Below are 6,613 nucleotides of genomic sequence, written 5' to 3'. Positions count from 1 at the left end.
AACACACCACAAGTTCATTGTGTTCGACTCTTCCTGCCGCAATTACGACAGATATCTGGGGCTGGACCTGTTACAGAAGTTAGGAGCCACAATTGATTGCTGCACCAGACAGCTCCAGTTCCAGAAATCACCCGACCCTCCCACTCGGGCCGTCTGCACCTGTACGCCACGGCCCTGGCCGGAAAACTCATTGCCCCCCCTTTCTCTCCTCCCCCTGACCTCCCTTCCCTTTCCCCCCCTGCCCCCCTCTTTTCCTACCACCATTTCCTCCACTGTCACCATTCCCTCCCACCACGAAGCCTGGGTGCCCCTCAACCGGCCCTCGGGTACATCCGTCCAATTCTCCCCACTCCTGCCACCTGGAACCCTCTCGGCCTGCCTCTTGCCCCCAACCATTTTTCCCCCTCATCACAGCAGTCCGAATTGCCAACCTCACCCCCTCGCCCCTCACTCTCCCTAGAGGACCCATAATCGGAGAGATGGAGGTAGCCGAGCCCTGTGCCCCCTCCCCCTCCCGCTCCCCCGCCCCTCTGTCCCCCATTCCCGACCATCTCTCCGCACACCAATCAGGCACCCTCCGCTGCCTCCTCCTGGATTTCCAAGATCTGTTCGTGGCGGGACCCACCGATATTGGACATACCACCTAACTGGCTCACCAGATCCACACGACAGGCCAACCGATGCAACAGCCATCCCGGCGGAAGAACCCCATGCAACGGGAAGAGGAAGACCGCCAGGTTCAGGAGATGATTGAAGCCAAAGTCATCTCCCCCTCCATCCCTGGTCCTCCCCTGTCGTCCTCGTGAAGAAAAAGGATGGCATGATGCGCTTCTGCGTCGACTACTGCCGTCTTAACGATGTAGCCACAAAGGACGCTACTCCACTCCCGCACATAGACGACTCCCTAGATTCCCTGTACGGCGCCTCCTGGTTCTTCACTCTTGACCTCCAGTCAGGGTACTTGCAAGTCCCGGTGCAACCGGAGGACACAGGCAAAACTGCTTTCTCGACCAGCACGGGAAACATTATGAATTTAATGTTTTACCCTTTGGCCTCTGTAATGCCCCCGCCACCTTCTCAAGACTAATGGAATCTGTCCTCAGCGGCCTCACATGGGAGATCTGTCTAGCTTACTTGGAATCGTTATTATTTTCAACAAGACCTGGGCCAACCACCTTCAGCACCTCCACCGGGTTTTCACCCGAATCCGACAGGCAGGCCTCAAACTCCAGCCCACCAAGTGCATCCTGGCAGCCAGGATCGTCTCATTCCTGGGATATGTCATCTCCCAGGCTGGCATATATCCCAATCCAGACAAGCTCTGCGTCATTGCAGACATAACCCCACCACAAGACGTGCAAGAAATTCGAGATTTCCTCGGCCTAACGTCCTATTACTGGCGTTTTGTGAAGTGGTTCACTCACATTGCCAAGCCACTCCATGACCTGACCCATAAGGGAGAAACGTTCGTCTGGATGGACGAGAGACGAGCCGCCTTCCAACAACTTAAGGACGAACTCGTTTCCGACCCAGTAGTGGCCTTTCCCAACTATGCCCTCCCATTCCGGCTCTACACCGACGTTTCCCTGATCGCGATCGGCGCTGTGCTGGCACATCATCGCCTGCGCCAGCCGTACCCTCAATCAGGCAGAAAAGAATTATGCCGCCACTAAGAGGGAGTGCCTGGGCATCACCTGGGCACTCAAGCACTTCCGGGCATACTTATCGGGGACTCAAGTTACTATCATCACTGATCACCGGTCCCTCCAATGGCTGCGGCAATCTGACACCCACAATGCCCAGCTCATCAGATGGCCTGAAACCCTGGAGGTGTTCAACTGTGAAATCTCGTACCGCACCAGCAAACTCCACACCAACGCAGATGCCCTCTCCTGACTCCTTATCAATGCCATCCAGCTGGAACCAGACCTCCTCCAGCAGTGGCATCATAAGGAACGACCCCCCTGGATCCCCCAGCATCTCTTCAAGAAGCTATATCACCAGGGTGACCACCTGCTCACTCTGTCTAGGCATATCATCCTAGCCCCTGACACCACTCTCGACCCCCTTCGGCATCTGCATACCCACAACCGCATTCACCTGGGCACGAAAAAACTCCTGCAGGTCTTTAACAACGCCTACTGGGCGCCCAATCCCTCCACCCTAGCCAAGAAGATTATCCAATCTTGCCAAGTGTGTGCCTTGGGTAAGGACATCACCCGTACCGCTGGCCCATCAGGACACATTACCATCCACAAACCTTGGCAGTTGCTGGCGACCGACATAGTGGGACCTCTACCCCCGAAATCAGGCTATCTCTACGTAATCACGTTCGTTGATACTCAAAATTTGACGTAGCCTGCCCAGCGAAAGAACACCACGTTATCACAGTAGCTGACACCCTGATTCGTGACGCGTTTCCATACTTTGGCATCCCACAGGCAATCCACTCCGTTAACACACCGGAGTTCACCAGCAAAATCTGGGAGGAGCTAGCCCACAAATTTGGCTATAACATCTCTCATTCGTCCCCTTACTGGCCCCAAGGAAATTCCATCTGCGAACGGAGCCATCGAACGTTGATGAATCAATTCCGTACCCAGATAGAACCCACCAAAGACGACGACTGGACCACCTATGTAAAAATCGTGCAAAGGGGCATCAACTGCCCCCAAGAGGACGGAAGTTCACCATACGAGCAATTGTTCGGGGAAACACCTCTGCTCCAACCCCTTCTGCAACACTTACAGCCCCCCACCTCTATTCCCACCTCTGACCCACAACACCATCACAAATGACAGCTAACCCACCTTCAAAACAACTTGGACATCCCCCCCAACACCGCCTCCAACCCCTACAAGCCAGGAGACACTGTTATGATAGTGCAACTCCTCACCCCCCACAAGCTCACGCAGCGCTTGACGGAGCCCCATACCATCATTCGTGTCCCTTATCCTTACCAGGTGACAGTCGAATATCACGGCACTTCTCGCACTCTCCAAAACCTTCACATATGCCCCTTTCACGCTTCCGCCTCCCCTACCCCTGCCCTGATCCCCGCCCCACCCACTGCTCCCAGGCCACTTCCTTCTACCTCCTATGCCTGCTACATCTCCCCCTCGCCATCTCTCCCTCCCCTTCCCCCGCCACCTCCACCTCACACCATGCAGCCTCACACCTCACCTGATAGCTCACCGACACCACTAACTCCTCACCTCTCCCCCACCTCCTCGCCACAAACCTCCCCATCCCCTACACCCAGCACCAAGGGCCCCACCCATGTGCCCCCACCCCCTCAACCCACCCCACCCCTGCCCCAGCCATCACCCACCCCTGGCCCCAAATCTCCCTGCCCACCACCCACACACGCCCCCTCGACCACGCCTGCCCCATCCCACACCCCAGCCACCTACATTCCCCGGAGATGTTGCGATGCATTACCCCGACATAAAGTCACACACTCAAGTCCATCTGCAGCATTCAGCACAGCTCTGCACAGAAGACAAAACCTACCACCATGAGGATTCGCCGAGCCGTATGGGCTCTGCCCTTCGGACGAAAATATTGAGTCCGTGGACCCCTTCACCTCCTACGACTCCTCTGCTCCTCCACCAACCCATCCACCCTCTTCATCACCTGTGATGCTCAGCTAGATGAGAATCCTGTCACCACAGCCTGGCACCCCCTCCTCCAACACCTACAGTCAGTCTTCCACACTTATGACACCAAAGCATACCACCTCCAGTCACAGGGATGTGGCTTTTTCCCAGAGTATTCACCGAGGGCAACCCAACACCCCCAGGAGGGGCCCACAGAGGAGCAAATACAGTGTGCCTGGACTACGGGTGACAGGGACATAAGTCCGCCTGGGCCACGTGCACCTATGACCTGGAGCTCGCCTGCCACCACCATAGCAGGAATACGAGACTACCTTCTGGGCGAACCAACCACCGACAACCACGGGGTGGAGCTATTGCTCTAGCTCCAGTCAACATCCCTGAGATGGCCAGTAGCCACTCAACCCTCCGACAGGAGACGGCCTGCAGCCGCTCTGGAGGTAACAAGGAGACAGCCGGTAGCCGCTCCCACCTTCGTCAGGAGACAGACAGAAGCCGCTGTGATGGTGCCCTAAACGAGACGGCCAGTAGCCGCTTGACCCTCCTACAGGAGACGGCCTGCAGCCGCTCCGGAGGTAACGAGGAGACAGCTGGTAGCCGCTCCCATCATCGTCAGGAGACGGCCGGTAGCTGCTCTGAAGGTGCCCCTCAAGAGATGGCCGGTAGCTGCTCGACCCTCCTACAGGAGATGGCCTGCAGTTGCTCCGAAAGAAAGGAGGAGAAAGCTGGTAACCGCTCCGAAGGTGCCCTTGAGTCGGCCTATAGCCGCTCTCTTCCCCAGGCCACGGCCAGTAGCCAGGCCTTATCGACGCGTGTTAACTGCACCCCTAAAAGACCATGGCCAGTAGCCGGGCCCTACAGCAGGAGACGGCCGGTAACAGCTCTTCCGTCAGGTGCTGACTCCTGTCCACGAAACTACAACCCGGAGGGAGACCCCAGCCTGAGGGAGTATTAAAGAGGCCCTGTAACAACCACCGGGCTCTTCTCTCTGCAGCGGGTTCCTAAGAGGACCCACATGATGGACCCCGACGGAGGCTGACGCCGCAGCCCACTCCTGACGGTGTCTCTGACCGCTGGAGACCGCAGCCCCCAGGACCCCCGGGCGGGACATCCCTTCGCCCCGACACCGGAGATCTTCGTCTCTGCCAGGCGCCTGAACGAGAGATTCAGGCAGCTTTTCGGCCCCAGCCCTGAGGGCCAGACTCCCGCCCCAAGCCCTGAAAGTGCAGGACCCATCGCCACCAGCAGCCCTGGACGAAAGAGGACGCCGCTACACGTGATCTCGGGCCCCTGAATACGGAGGCCCCTGGCGGAACTCAGCCACATCAGTAGTGAGGCTGAGTCGTCTTTGCCGCCCTTGTACCTGACCGCCAGTCCACTTCCGAGAGTGAGTAACGGTGAAAACATAGTGTTGGTGATATAGTGAAGTAAGGGCAGAACAGTGAATGTCAGAATATGGAAAGTCAGTGCACGAAACATCAGTAATGATATAAAAGAAAGGTGGAATAAGTAAGGTAACAGTGAAACAGTGAACACGGGAAGGCAGTGAAATAAGGGTCTATCTCAGTGAACACGCTACCAGATAGTGACACCGCCTCACGTTAAAATCATACGGAGGCCCCAGTCCAAGAGTAATAATTAACGACCCGACCGACAAAGCAGTTAGCCTGCCAGCTGTGAATATAGTGTTACAAACTCCACCAGTACACAGAACAGAGACCTTCCCAAAATGATAGTGTTTAGCTTCTCTACCCTAAGTGCTGTTCACCTTACCCGATCGTGTCCTAAGTAGTATCCTGTGCGATACTCACACCCGATATATAAGCCCTAGAATTATAATTGTCCAGCATAATTGTATTTGTTACATCTGCCCATTTCACTGTAGAATTTAGCAATACACATGTAAGGTTGTTGCCTTGAGTTTTTGTGTCCTGCCTCTCTCTTATTTGTCTAAGATCCGGTCTAGAAAGAGAACCCAGCTGCACACTAGGCGTTAGAAGGACGGGAAGCCGACCCTGAAACACCGAGCATTACACATAGCTCAAGCAATAATAAAACCTTTACTTCCAATGGACTTTAACAAGATGAATATGCTACAACAAAGCTTGCTAAACGACATCCATAGACTGTATTATGACCTTGTTCCTGTGAAATGCCACCTAGGAACTGACACTTCACCCATTTCCCTCCTCAAAATTAGTTTCTTCTCTTTGTATCATCATGTCTTAGTCACCCCTCACTACCTCGTCCCTCTGTTACTCCTCCCATTACTAGATATTCTCATGGTCGTAGGATTTGAGAGAAGTCAGTTCGCTCTGGGAAGTGACCACATTTGGATTGCCTATCCTGGATTCCTACGGCACAGTGACTCCCGACTCTGCTCTTTCACATTCCACACCATTCGTCGAGTACTTAAGCATGACACTTGTGTGGTTTACCCTTATAATCTCCAACCTCAACTAGGTTCAGATATCTGTTTTGTTGTTGTTTTACAGTGCATGTACAGTTGCCAAACTTTCCACCTGGACCACCTAGCCGCGAAAGGTGGGTAACGGGTGCTGGCAACAGTGTATGTTTGTTCGTGTGTACATGCTCGTCGAAAATTCGGATCATCCGCTCTCGTCTTCTGTAGTGAACCTCAGTCAGAGTTCATCCCCATATTCAGCCGATAATTTTTATCCAATAGAATTTCAAAGGAACTTCTTGAAAGTATTGGATTATGCGAGTATTGAAAACAATAAAAATCTAAAAGACCATATCTTTACATTTATTATATATTTGTAAACATTCATTTTCATTATTAAATGATAAACCTATAGCTAAAAATTGTCTACTGAATATTGAGGGGGAAAACCGTCGTGTGACCGTCGTGTGACGTTAGAAAAATAGATACCGGTGTCTGACTGTTCGTTTTGCATTTCGCCAGTCCTGAGCCGGTCTCGATTAAACCTATTGAAATACCATTCTTGATCTGAGACATGATTAGATAGGTTATA

The sequence above is a fragment of the Coenobita brevimanus genome, chromosome 11, assembly GCF_032717465.1.
Source record: "Coenobita brevimanus isolate Jiangsu-jjx chromosome 11, ASM3271746v2, whole genome shotgun sequence".
Taxonomy (NCBI): Eukaryota; Metazoa; Arthropoda; class Malacostraca; order Decapoda; family Coenobitidae; genus Coenobita; species Coenobita brevimanus.
Note: the sequence above shows the minus strand (reverse complement) of the source record.